Consider the following 14,106-nt stretch of genomic DNA (forward strand, 5'->3'; position numbering starts at 1 on the left):
CTCCGTTGGGCTGTGAGTATGGGGCGTGGTTCAACCAAACCCGGAAAAAAATTCGCTAAATTGAATAGACCTACAACCAATCAGAGCAACGTAATATGTTGTTTGTTGAAAACAAATTCAACCCAAGCGCTCTGTGGTGACGTGGTTGATTACGTTACTGTTGATCATCTGTCCATCATCGTTTAAACCCCGCCCTGACAATACTTTTTCCCAAAACAAGCAACCCCAGACTCAACTTCCTGACCAAATTGTTTTGTGGGCGTGGCTAAATTGGGCTGGCAGCCAGGCTAGTTCTCTTCAAATGCAAACAAGAATTTATTTCCTTTGAAACTTTAGCTAGATTTATCACACATTTAGGAAGTGAATGCTAATTGTCAGGCCTTCTGTGTAAATACCAAGTCAGGTATATTAAACCATATTGAACAACAGGATCTCTTCAAAATACTTCCTGTACTGTAAACACCTTTTTTTAATATCCTCAAAGGTTTTCCATTTGTGGTGTAATTCCTGAAATCCAGTGAAACCAAATGATAGGTATCATAAATAGGAGTAAGACAAAGAAAGCAATAATCAGCAGCTAAAAATGCAATAGTTCAATTTTCATCTGCTTAAGCAAATAATCAATTTAGTCCAAGTCCAAGGCAGTTGGTAAACACTTATCATAACTCAAATGAACACCTTGCCCCAGGCGAAACATAATACATACTGCACTTAATACAATATTTTCTTTTCTTGAAGAGACTCTCCCACATGTCCATTGAGTGGCCTGCAAAGTTACATTAATGTTAATCAAATCCATCAAATTGATGCAGTACACATTTATATACTTTGCATTTGATGTTATAGTAACTATGGCAACACTTTACATTTGGATTATATCAAACACTATGTAACTATGTACCTATACCTAAAGTAAAAACATTATAGGTGCATGAGAATTGCTATGTAATAAAATCATGTCAAATAATATAGCTGCAAGCAGCAAAGGGGTGGCCAAGCAGGTCAGATGACCCAGAAGAAACTTTCGACATCCTCAGAAGAGGGTTCCGAGTACACGCATCAAGTTTGGTGGTTTCGAAAATCTAAAATCATTTTGATAGTTTGTGTGAGGATTGCATTGATTATATACAGCTTGACTACAGGTAGCTAGCGTCTGCAGTGTACCTGGCTTCCTTTTGCAGAGGCTTACAGTCTTGCTAAACATAGAATCAGAGTCATGACAAGCTCATTTTGGTGATTATTTGATATTCTCCAAAAACGTTTTATTCATTCATTCAAAATTCAGTCATATTTTGACATTTCAAGGTGATTGTGGTCTGAAGATAATCTGTGCCAAATTTGGTGAATACATTTTATTCGTTCATTCCAAAAACCATTCATTCTTTCAAAATGGCGGTCACATCAATTCAGCTGGTATCACAAGTTAACATGTGTCAGACACGGGATCGCCCCCTAGTGGTTAGACGACACAACCTTTTGTGGACCTCTTTGGATCAGGGTTCTGAGCACCTGTACCAAGTTTGATGTCAATAGGGGTTATGCGGAGCGCTCAGCGTTCGAACCGAAAAACAGATGTAATCGTTTCCGCTTCTCACTTCTGTACACATCTGCAGCGCTAGGTGATCCAAAGAACTTATATTGACAGGGAAGTTCAAGGATTTTATAAGTTGTATTACACTCTACATTAGGATAAGTGTGACAGGTATAAAGTGATGAGTTCATATAACGTTATAATAGCTAACCTTAGACCGTTTCCCAGGAGGTAGCACTAACACTAGCTCTACACATTAACTTCAACGTTACAGTAGGCTACATAGCTACACAACTAGTGCTTAAGTTATCAATGAAATATATGAATTCAGCAAATTAATTTAAGAAGCTCATTTTAATTTAGTGTCCTATCCATATCATTATTCTGGTTTCTATAGCTAGGACCTATCGTTCCTAGAAGGAATTACGTTTACTAGCCTACTACTAGGCCAAATAAAACGTTAAAGTTAGCAGGTGTATAAGATTACGCTACAACAAAATTGACCTGTAAATAAATACTGTCACACTGGTAGTTGTTGCAGTTGATTGCCAAACACTGCATTCTTTGAGTCCACTTGGACTTCTACAGGTACAGTCTTCGTTTGACTGTTTTAATCGTCTGCGAGCAAATAAAAAAAGGCTACTCCCCAGGATACTCGGGGCTCTGGAAGTCCGTTTGGCAATCCTGTGTACATTGGAAATTGTAATTAAGGGTAGCTCCTTTAAACACCGGCTACAGTATGTGGCCTTTACTACGCTGTGTTTACCACAAAAGCGGCCGGCCGGAAGTAGTTACATCTGTTTTGTAGAACCTGGAAGAATGTTGCGCATAACCCCTATTCAGCAAATATTTCCTGAGATATGATCTCACTTCCTGTTTTGGCAGCTCCATTGCCTACTTTGACTAGCTTTACCGGAAAAACTGTTTTGAAAATCAAAAACCATGTGAAAACGTTTGTGAGGCTTGATCTGAAGATAATTGGTGCCAAATGTTGCTTATTGCAGCGCCACCTAAAGGTAAAATGGCATTACCTATTTTGGACCTTTTTAAAACAGGGTCCCTAGTCCCTATACCAAATTTGGTGTCAATGCAGTAAAGAGGTGCTGAGATATGACCTCACTTCTTTTATGGTGGCTTGGTTGACGACTTTGGCTGTTCCAGTCAAAAGGTTTAGAAAATCAAAAAACGTGATGTTTTTTGTGAGGCTTGGTCTGAAGATGATCTGTGCCAAATTTGGTGAAGATTGGACCACTTTATAGGAGAGGTAGCGAAAAAACGTTATATTCATTCAAAATGGCGGCCACTCAATTCGGTTGGTATCACAAGTTAACATGTGTCAGACATGGGATCTACTAAGATATCCCGAGACAAAGGATCACTTAAATAAGACAAACAAATCAACAGTTATTGGTCAACACACAATCCTGCTTATTGTAGTGCCCCCTAGAGGCCAAATGACTACCTGTCTCAGACCTCTTAATAAGAGGGTCCTGAGTCCATACACCAAGTTTGGAGTCAATGCATCAAAGATTATCTAAGATATGACCTAATTTCCCTTTTTCCAGATCAGTTGCTCAATTTGATTCGCTGTAACAAAAAAACGGTTGCGAAAATCAAAAATGATCTGTGCCAAATTTGGTGAAGATTGGACAAACTTTATAGGATAGATAGCGAAAAAACTTTATATTCATTCATTCAAAATGGCGGCCACATGAATTCAGCCACATCAATTTGATTGGCTGTAACTAACAAACGGTTGCAAAAATAAAAACGCCATGCAAAAACTTTTGTGAGGCTTGGTCTGAAGATCATCTGTGGCAATTTTGGAGAAGATTCTGCAAGAATTGTAGGAGGAGTAGCGAAAAAACGCTTTTCCCTAAAATTCAAAATGTCGGAGAATCTATATAACGGTATGATGTCATAGTGTGTGTTGAACTCGTCTTGATCCAGGGAATCAAATTAAACCTTATTTTGAAACATGCGGCATATGGTTCAAAAGTAACGTGTGTAAACACACCTTCAACTTTGACCCATTGGTGGCGCTAGTTGGTTGGAATGGGAGACATGAAACTTGATGAAATTTATGAGGGGACTGGTCCCAAAGAGTGTGCCAAATTTCACAACTTCTGACCATCTGGTTCTAGGGGCTGTGAAGAAGATGTGTAATAATAATAACTAGAGGGTACCATTTTGGGGGAAATTGTAGGGTGTGCTTTCTTGCTTCGGTTGCAGGTGGGTCCGTTTTCCCTTCTAGTGATATTTTCAAGCATTTAGCCTACTCATATTGCATAATTCATTAAGAACACTCTTTGAAACAAGGAACCCCCTTTGAAACAAGCTACTGTAACAACGTTGTCACTGGCAGTATTTCAGATGAAATTGCGATTCAAATAGTACCGTCTGCTAACTGAAAATAAGCCCCCCTAAACGTAAATAAGTTCGATATTAATTTAGGGGGACATGGCTAATTCAAAAGCAGTTTGTTAGAGGCAATCTAGCTGCTGTTGCTATCCACACTTCACTGATTGTTTGAAAGCGCCGGAAATGAGACTGTTTCTTTTGTAAGGGATAATGTATATGAAAAAAGCAGATATTTTAACTCTTCTTGAGTTGATCTCTTTCCAGAATCTCAGTCAATGCACAATTAACAATAGTCATGTGGGCAACCGGGCTAGGGCAGAGCTCATGTTCAGGTCCTAGTGAGACTGGCTTATGGCAGTACTGCAGTCGACTCTCTGGTCCTATAGACCAATTATTTGTTTGTAAACATTCGGGATGCGCGTGCAAGGTGGTTGCAGAACACCAGGAAAGGATAGTATTTTAAATGGCAGAAGGACCACACGGATAATACAAATAGTCAGATTTAAAAAGACCAAAAAGGTCGAGGAGGACAGCCTTTAAGAGAGAAAGCAATTACCCATTGATCTGTCGCATCAGAATTTTGATTTGGGTCACGAAAGTCTTGACATTTGAGTGAGAATTTGCCCGGTACAGACCGCATAGTCGAGCGGAAACCATGTCTTCACGTCATGTCACAATTTTATTTTACAGTTTTCAATTTTACATTTAAAAAGTTGAACAGGGCAGCTTTCAAGAGATATGGGAATTCTGCTTTTAGCCAGCTGGTCCGATTGTTTTTCTGATTTGTTTAAACTGGCAATCTGAGTGAGACTGCATCCCCGTTACACTGTTTTGAGCCTCAGTCAGACTCGCTCACTGGCAGTGTGCACAATGTTGTATTTCACTCCATTCTACACCAGAAACGTCAGGGAGGACTGCTTAATGTAGACACGAGCCTGATGAATATAGCCAGCATCTCGGATTTCTTTAACTGAGCCTGTTTAATTCTAGCCTGGCTCTGCCTACTACGGTGGCCCTGAAGTGCAACACACAACGGCAAATAGCAAAACACAACGGCGAATAGGAAAACACAACGGCAAATAAGAAAACAACGGCAAATAGAAAAACACAACGACATTAACTTCTGACGGAAAAGGTAGGGCCTATCTAGCAGAAGATGGACCCTCCTGATTGGACAGACGGACTGTCTGTCTTTTAACAGGAAGGAGAAAGCCTATTTTGAAAACATGAATCCCTGGAAAATTTTTAAGAATTTTTTTAAGAATGATTTTGATGCAAGGCATAGGCTACATACGAAGTGATAGTTGATATGTTGTCAACTAATCACAACACCAGGATGAGTATAAGCACTTGAAGTCACGTTTGTCAAATTAGTTCTAGTTATCGGTGTTCGTTGGCATACAAAGTTAGTCTTCTCTTATTAGCGTAGTTAGTGATTAGAGCTAGCAACAATTAATTGCAGATCAAGGGTTCCTATCGTCCAGCTAGTCTTGCGCTCAACGCTCGGCAGAAATTTCAGATCCACACAAAAACAATGACCCTCTCACTGGACATATTGTATAATAAAATGTTTTAATGAATGCAATTGGTTGCCTTGTATATTCTGTTCTATTTACCAAACTCCTTGTTTTAAATTGAACAGTTGCTGGTGTGATTGCTATCGAGATTAGATTCAACTTGCATCAAGTAGGATACTACAAATATAAATGTTCAAGTCTTTTATTGTCAGGTGCACAGAACAACACAGGGTCCGACTGGGCATGGAAAGTCTTAGGACAAGAAGCAAAGCAACCTGGCATAACATATAAGCAGTGATAGGCAGTAGCTTAGCTACTTTAACTACATTTGTCAGTAGCTTGGCTGTAACATCGCTATTTACCAAACGAAGTAACTTTTCAGTAGCTAAGCTCTTTTATTGATCAAGTAGTGCAGTAGCGTCCTCGAAAGCCAATTTCTCCTTGACACATCTGAAAAGCAAAGCACGGAAAAAGCATCTCTCACATATCCCGTTCTGCAGTTCACGTTACAACCGATCTCACTAGAACTGCCCTTACAAAAAAGAAGTATACTTCAAGTTTATTTTGTAAGTATACTTAGTATAAAAAGTATACTATTATCATGTTACTTAAAGTATACTAGCAGTGTACTTATTTCTATACTATTTTTGTACTATATAAACTGAATTGGCCCACTTTTTAGGTAATTTAGTACACTTTAAAGTACACTTATAGTGTATTTTAAGGTTTACTTTGGAATACTCTAAAGTAACCTGTGTAGTGCACTTTCAGTTCATGAAGTATACTTTCCAAAAATCCTCAAAGTATACTTTGCAATACTTTCAAGTGCACTTTCAATTAATGTAAGTACCTCAAGAGTAAACATGCTAAATATAATTTTACTATGACTTACTAATAAATACAAATGTTTAGGGGCCCCTTAGATCATGCGTCACATGGCGAGAACGGGGGCCCTCACAAAGTCACACTGCAGATTCTGAAAGAAGCTACTTACTGCATGGGCATTAATGCCTTATGAATCCAGCTCTTCTCATGAAACGTAACAGTCATTTAACTCATGGTTACAATGGTAAACCAGCACAACAATGACAATTACCACGCAACAAAACACTACATTCTAAGCAGACACATTTAAAAAACGAAATTCATGAATTTACATTTGTATTTCGCACAAAGGGCAAACTTATCAGCAATTTTTTACACTATTTACCGCCTTGCATCATGGGAATTGACTAGCCAATGAGCCACACTATCTTCATTATTTCAAGTCATTATTTCGTTCTACAGTCAGTTTGACAGTATAACCTTCAAATTCTCAAGTAGCTTTTTCGTTTTTTTCCATTAATACTCCAATAGATAATTATTAGTATAAGAGTATAGGGCTTCAGAATGTTTTGGCCGTAATTAAGGTTACAGCTTCAGTAACAAAAAAAGATTCAATGTGCAATGCATAATAGATTTTCATAGACATGAATCATTAGAATGAGATGGATCTAAAAAATGTAACCATTCTTCTGCTGCAGTTCAATAGCCCGGGTGAACAAGGCGAACGTCTGTCCGTCTAAATTACGTGATATGCCGTTGTTATAAATCGTGCAATAACATGATGGGCATCTGCATTTAAATTCCTAACCAGCATGGTCAACGGCCTGGAAGATGGATTGTCAACCATCCACTTAACTGTCATGCAAACCAGGTGCTGTCTGCTAGCATGGCTGGTCAGGGATTGTTTTCGAAAATTGTCGGTGCCTGTGTAAAAAGATCCACTTTTGTCTGCTTTAGACGGGAACATACGACAGACGACAAAGTGCATCTTAGCTCCATAAAAAAGCTGCTTCCGTTTGAACTCGTAGCTCTACTCAGAACGGCTCTACTTTTTGTCGTTCGTGTTTCGCTATTTGCCGTTGTGTGTTGCACTTCAGGGCCACTGTAGCCCTCCTACGTACTTCCGCTCAATTCGGATTTTGCTTCGGTACTAGGTCTGGGAGTTTGACTTTGAAGTCGGTTTTCAGTATAAAAAAAAAAATTGTTGGTCCAATCAGCGAACAGAGGGAGTGGCAGAGAACGATGACGTTAATGTCGTGCACTAGTTTGAGTAGTTCAGTAATGGCGGCGGAGAAAGATGCCAGTGAAGCTATTCTGCGGTTGTGGCAGCGCTGCCGAATATCCATAGGTTAAAGCCGGAGCAAAAACATTCCTTGCTGAGTTTTGTTGGTGGCCATGATGTTGTGGCCCTCCTTCCCACGGGGTGTTGTGTCTGTTAGTCAATCAGACGAGACGTGTTTCAAACTAGTTGTTGTTTTATTCCACACCGTGCTGCTGCTTAATCACCGTCACTGCTCTCCACACATGTCGTGTTATCCATCTGTAAGCGCATGCCTAACTCCACTGAGCATGCTGGGAACTGCAGTACTAAATAACACCACATCTTCTCCCCTATAAAGAAATCTAAGTTTATATGTAACAACATTAACCAACATGACAAACCTTTACTTTCGTAAACATTACCTATTTCCCCCTACTTAAGCATTCAGGACCCTAGGCCCTAAACACTATAACATTGTCAGGTTTCACATTTCAACATGGACCCTAGGCCCTAAACACTAAAACATTGTCAGGTTTCACATTTCAACATTGTCATTACAACTCAACATTTCCTCTTAATCAAATTTTTTTTTTTTTTTTTTTTTCAGAACTCATATAATGAACAAGTCAGTGTTTCTTTTCAGCAACTCTCAATCAACCTCTGAGTTGGCTTAATCTCCCTCCTAGGTCTGGAAAGTCTCTCAGCAGCTGGCGAGCTGGACACCACTGTCAGACCACCGTCAGTGTGGTCTTGTTCACTGCTGACTGGTACAGGAGATTCTGAAGTGTGTTGCGGAATCTCCCTCTCCTGAGCTGTTGTTTTGTCATCAGTCTGTTGTAGCTTAAGATCAGTGCGATTTCTCCTTAGAGACAGTCCACACTCCGTCTGGACCCTGTAGGAACGTGGAGCAACTTTCTCAACGCGTGCCATCAGTCTCCATGCGCCTGAGTTGATGTCTCTGAGACGTACTCTGTCCCCATGCTTCAAGGTAGGTAATCGTTTTGCTGTCCTGTCATGCAGCCGTTTTTGTTCCTCCCTCTGCTTCACTTTTTCCTTTCTGATCTTGTGTGCACCCTTGGGCGTCAGCAAATCCTCGCTGATTGGTAGGTTGGAACGAATACGCCGACCCATCAGCATCTGGGCTGGTGACAGGCCGTTCTGGAGAGGCGTGCTCCGATAGATCAGTAAGCTTTTCTGAAAGTCATCTCTGTCTTCATTCTTTTTCATCAGACCTTTGACTGTCTTGACAGAGCTTTCCGCCAGGCCATTGGATTTTGGGTAAGTGGGACTTGACGTTGAATGCTGGATTCCCCACTCCTTGGCAAATGAAGCAAACTCATCGCTAGAGAATTGTGGACCATTGTCTGTAAACAGTTCACAGGGAACACCGTGTCTCGCGAACACAGTCTTAAGGTAGCTGATGACTGCTTTGCTTGATGTTGACTGCAGTTGTCCGACTTCGGGATAATTAGAAAAGTAGTCTGTGACCACAATGAAGCTCTTTCCGTTACAGTCAAACAAGTCAGCTCCTACTTTAAAGTAAGGTCTGTAAGGCACGGGGTGAGGCATCAGAGGCTCGGGCTGTTGTTTTGGTCGGTAGGTTTGACAAAGTTCACAAGATGAAGAAGAGGGCTCGGGCCCTGCGCTTGCACTTGACTTCCCCTAAGTGGCCTTCGGGTATCTTTTGGAGCATTGTTTTCCGTAGTGACTGAGGTATGACTAACTTGCTTCCCTTGAGAACAATGTCATCCACCACTGTAAGCTCTGCTCTGTGATTCCAGTAGTCCTGTAATGTGTTTGGACAGTCTCTTTTGCTTTTAGGCCATCCCTTCTGTATTGTCTCTAAGTACTTTCATGGTTTCATCCTCATTGGTTTCTTGTCTGATGTGCTCGGTTCTGTCAGCTGTAACTGGTAATGATGTCACAATCATATCCACGTACGCCTGTATGTCTGCGCAAGTCTCGCTGTCAGCTCTTTCCTCCTTGTCCACTGCCCTAGACAGAGTGTCAGCGGTGAACATATATTTTCCGGGTGTGTATGTCATCTGTACATCATACTTTTGCAGTCTTATTAACATGCGTTGTATTCTGACCGGGCAATTGTTCAGCGGCTTGGACATGATCGACACCAGTGGCTTATGGTCCGTTCCTACTTCAAAAGCTTGGCCATAAACATATTGGTGGAATCTTTCACACGCATACATACTCGCTAAAAGTTCCTTCTCAATTTGAGCGTACCTGGTCTCTGCGCTCGTCAAGGCTCTGGATGCATAGGCGACTGGGAGCCACTTCTCCTCCGCATGCAGTTGTAGTAGCACCGCCCCCAGGCCGTACTGTGATGCATCTGCAGAGATCCTGGTGCTCTTCTCTGGATCGTAGAACTTCAGCACAGGTTCTTGTGTTAGAGCCTTTTTCAGCTGCAGAAAGCATTGTTCCTGTTCATGTGACCAGACAAACTCATTTTTCTGATCAAGAAGGCTTCTGAGAGGTGCTGATTGTGTGGACAACTGTGGTATAAACTTGGCGAGGTACGTTACTATACCCAGAAACCGTCTGACCTCGTCTTTATTCTGGGGTCGCTGCATGTTGTTGATCGCCGATGTCTTCCTTGGATCCGGCCTCACCCCCTCCACACTGACAACATCTCCCACAAAGGTAAGTGTTTCACTCCAAACTCACATTTGTCCTTGTTCAGTCTTAAGTTGACCTCTCTTGTCTTAGTCTTGTGTCGTGTTCTTCTCGGGTAGACCCCCACACAATTATGTTGTCCATCATGGTGTCAACACCTGGTATGTGCTCAAATATCATGTGAATGGTTTTGTGGTAGACCTCAGGTGCTGACAAGATGCCATACGGCAGACGAAGAAAGCGGTACCTGCCCTCAGGCGTGTTAAAGGTACAAAGCTTCGAACTCTCCTCTTCTAGCTTAAGCTGCCAGAAGCCTGACGAAGCATCCAACTTGCTAAACCACTTCGCTCCAGCAAACTGCGCCATGATTTCTTCTCTGGTTGGCAACTTGAAGTGTTCCCTTTTAATTGCCTTATTGAGATCCCTCGGATCGAGACATATTCTCAAAGCACCTGTCATCTTTTGCACTATGACCAGCGAACTGACCCATTCTGTAGGCCCATCGATTTTCTTTATGACCCCCATCTTCTCCATGTGCGCCAGCTCCACTTTCAGCTTGTCTCTCAGCTTGAACGGGACTTTCCTGCAGGGATGCATAACTGAGGGCATGCTTTTGTCCACATGTATCTTGTGTTGTCCAGGTAGACATCCAAGTCCTTCAAAACAGTCCCTGTACTCCTCCATGAGCGAGTTGTGGTTGTTTTTGTGATGGCCTTTTGTGATGTCACTACAAACACCCTTTTGACCAAATTGAGCTTCTCACATGCCCTGAGTCCGAGGATTGGTTGTACACTCTTGTCTACGATCAGTAGCTGTGCCTTTATCTGTCGGCCTTTGTTTTTGAAGGTTGCTATGCAGCTCCCTTTCACTGGCACGATGTCTCCAGTGTATCCTGTCACTTTCATTTTTACAGGAAGGATCTTGCTCTTCACAGTCAGGGTTTTGTAGTCCTCCATCGATAGCAGGTTTACCTGGGCTCCTGTATCAAGCTTGAATGGAATTACTGTTTTATTTACCTCTATAGGTACAATCCATTCGGCTTTGTCTGCTTTCTCACAAGTCTGCACACTGTCATAAACAAAGTCACTGTCACTATCACTATCCTCTTCAACTGCGTAGACTTTCTTCTTTATCTTTTTCCCTTTATCCTTGTCCACTCTGCAGCATTTCGAGAAGTGATTATTCTTTCCACAGGTATTACATGACTTGCCATATGCTGGGCATGATGCGGGCTTGTGGCTGTATCCACATTTACTACACTTAAACTCTGTAGCTTTCTCTCTTTCATCTCTTTGTGTGGTAACTGGTTTACGTTGTTCGTGTTTTTCCACTGCATGCACTGCTGTTTCACCTCTTCGTAGCTCCTTGGCCTGTGCACGAGTAGTTTCTGCGGCTCTACATGTCAGAACACACTTCTCTAATAGTGATGGGAAGTTCGGTTCATTTTACTGATTCGGTTCTTTGAATCTCGTTCAGTAAAATGAACGAATCTTTTTTCGAGTCATTTGTTCATTTCAACGGGGGGGGGGGGGGGGGGGGGGGGGACACGTATGATATTGCAAACACGTATGATATTCTCATGTAGGTTAGTGCATGACATGTGTACTAGCAGATACTATTTCAAAATAAATTCCTGCATTAAAATTATGTATCATGAGTTTGTATGATTTGGTCATGTATTATGACACTAGCATTTAATTATCACGTCAAACAATTACACTGCACTAAACTGTAAGTGTAAATGTAAAGTGAAAATACCAAAACCAGTCAGTATGATGACTTGAGCGAATATCATTCATTCACATTTTACTAAACAGAGGCCACGCGAAAGGGAATAAGGAAACTGTTTCCTCTACAAAAAAATACAATGCGGGTCGCGTGAAAAAAGGATCCAAGGACTCGTAGAAAGACCGAGTCGGGAAATTAACGAATCGTTCGTTTCCTCTAACTACAGAGCCTATGCAGGTCACGTGAAAAATGATCCAAAGACTCGTAGAAAGACCGAGTCGGGAAAGGAACGAATCGTTAGTTTCCTCTAGCTACAGAGCCTATGCAGGTCACGTGAAAAATGATCCAAAGACTCGTAGAAAGACCGAGTCGGGAAATGAACGAATCACTCGTTGAGAGGACTCGTTACTCCCGAGACCTTATAAGGATTCGTTCAAAATGAACGAATCGTTCACGAACGACACATCACTGTTCTCTAATGTCAGTTCTGTCTCACGGAGCAGCCTTTCTCTGAGCACATTGTCATAAATTCCACAGACTATTCTGTCTTTGACAAATGAGTCCTTTAGAGCTGCAAACTCGCATGTTTTGCTCAGCGTGTGGAGCTCCGCTAAATACTGATCAAACGGTACACCTTGTTTCTGGTCATGAGTGAAGAATTTGTACCGCTCAAAAGTTACGTTCTGACTAGGCACAAAATACTCCTCAAATTTGGTTATCAAAACTGTCAACGTCAGCGTGTCTTCATCCAGTTGAAAACTATTATAAATGTCCAGAACATCTTCTCCAATGACATGCAAGAAAATGGACGCTTTCAGTTTGTCATCATCACCCCCTGCTCCACTAGCCGCCAAATAGATGTTAAATCTTTGCTTAAAGCGCTTCCAATTGTCGGCAAGATTACCTGTCAATAGCATGCACGAGGGTGGAGTGAGTTTATCCATGACGTGTCTGGGCACCAGGGCTTCCACAGCTTGAATTACTCCGAGACCTGGCTGGTTGTTTTCGGGAACTACATTCACATCTCTCTGTAGTGACAGGTCCTCTCCTCCTTCAGCATCAACGGAGTTTTCAGAGTGCATGCATTCAACGTCAACCTAGCAAGCTAGCTTACTCCACAGGTTTGCATTCGTTGCTAAGTGCTATTGAGGGTTGACACCACAACGGGGTTCGGGAAAAGTTTGATTTTCCAGCTACGGCAGCTAGCTCCGTTACAGTAATGGTGAAGGAGTTGGCTAAGGCGAACGATTGCGATATGTTATGGCAAATCAGAGTGGCTCTGGGCAGATCCAATAGTTTTAAATTTCAACAGAGGACCCGCCTTCAAGGAAGTTAAGGTTTGTCAATGGAGCGATCCCAGACCCTCTGTACAAATGAAATGTACAAGGGTCTGGTTAGGACCAGGCTAGTTTAATTCGTCATTTGGCTGAGAAAGCGACCTCCGTTAGCCAGGCTAGTTTTGTCTGATCCCTTGGTCAGGCTATTAGACAAGTGAAACGTAAATGTATTTGTCCAAAGGCCAAGAGCCTCAAAAAGTTAATATCAAGCCCTGCAATCCAGTGGCCAGAGATATATGAAGACCTGATCGACACTCCAAGTGTAATAGACCGGGGAGAAGTTCGTCTTTTGCAACCGACATGCGTACTTGAGACTGCTTGACAGTTGTGTGATGTAGGGTGATAATTGGTCTATAATATTGAGTTTAGCTGAAGGGTCAGCAGTTGGATAACCAGTTTAAACTGGTCAAAGAGTAGCTGGCCAGTGAGTCATTTTCGGTTTCAGGTTACTCAGGTATGGAACGCTGAGTTAGTCCAAATTAAATAGCTAAATAAATAGATAAATACATACATAAATAAATATGGCTATGGAATAAATTATGAAATTAAAAAAATATGTCAATAAATATATAAATATAGAATTATATAATTACATAGCTGAATCCATTTACCGACATCAATAAATAAATATATTTCATGGGACTTTTATTTCCTAATGCCACATTAATTTATTTTTTTAGACTTTTACACGCCACATTTATTTCCACATATTTCCACGCCACATATATTTCCACGCCACATTTATTTCCACACTACATTTATTTCTGTACTGTATTTATTTCAGATCTCACGTGCAAACGAGAGGGGCGTGGTTATCGTCAGACCAACGCAGCAGATAGCTATGCTACCTGTATGGGGGTGACAGTGGAATGGCACTGCCGAAAAGCATGGCTTGTCAGGATATATTATTTTGGCACA

The sequence above is a fragment of the Hypomesus transpacificus genome, chromosome 16 (genome assembly GCF_021917145.1).
Source record: "Hypomesus transpacificus isolate Combined female chromosome 16, fHypTra1, whole genome shotgun sequence".
Lineage (NCBI taxonomy): Eukaryota > Metazoa > Chordata > Actinopteri > Osmeriformes > Osmeridae > Hypomesus > Hypomesus transpacificus.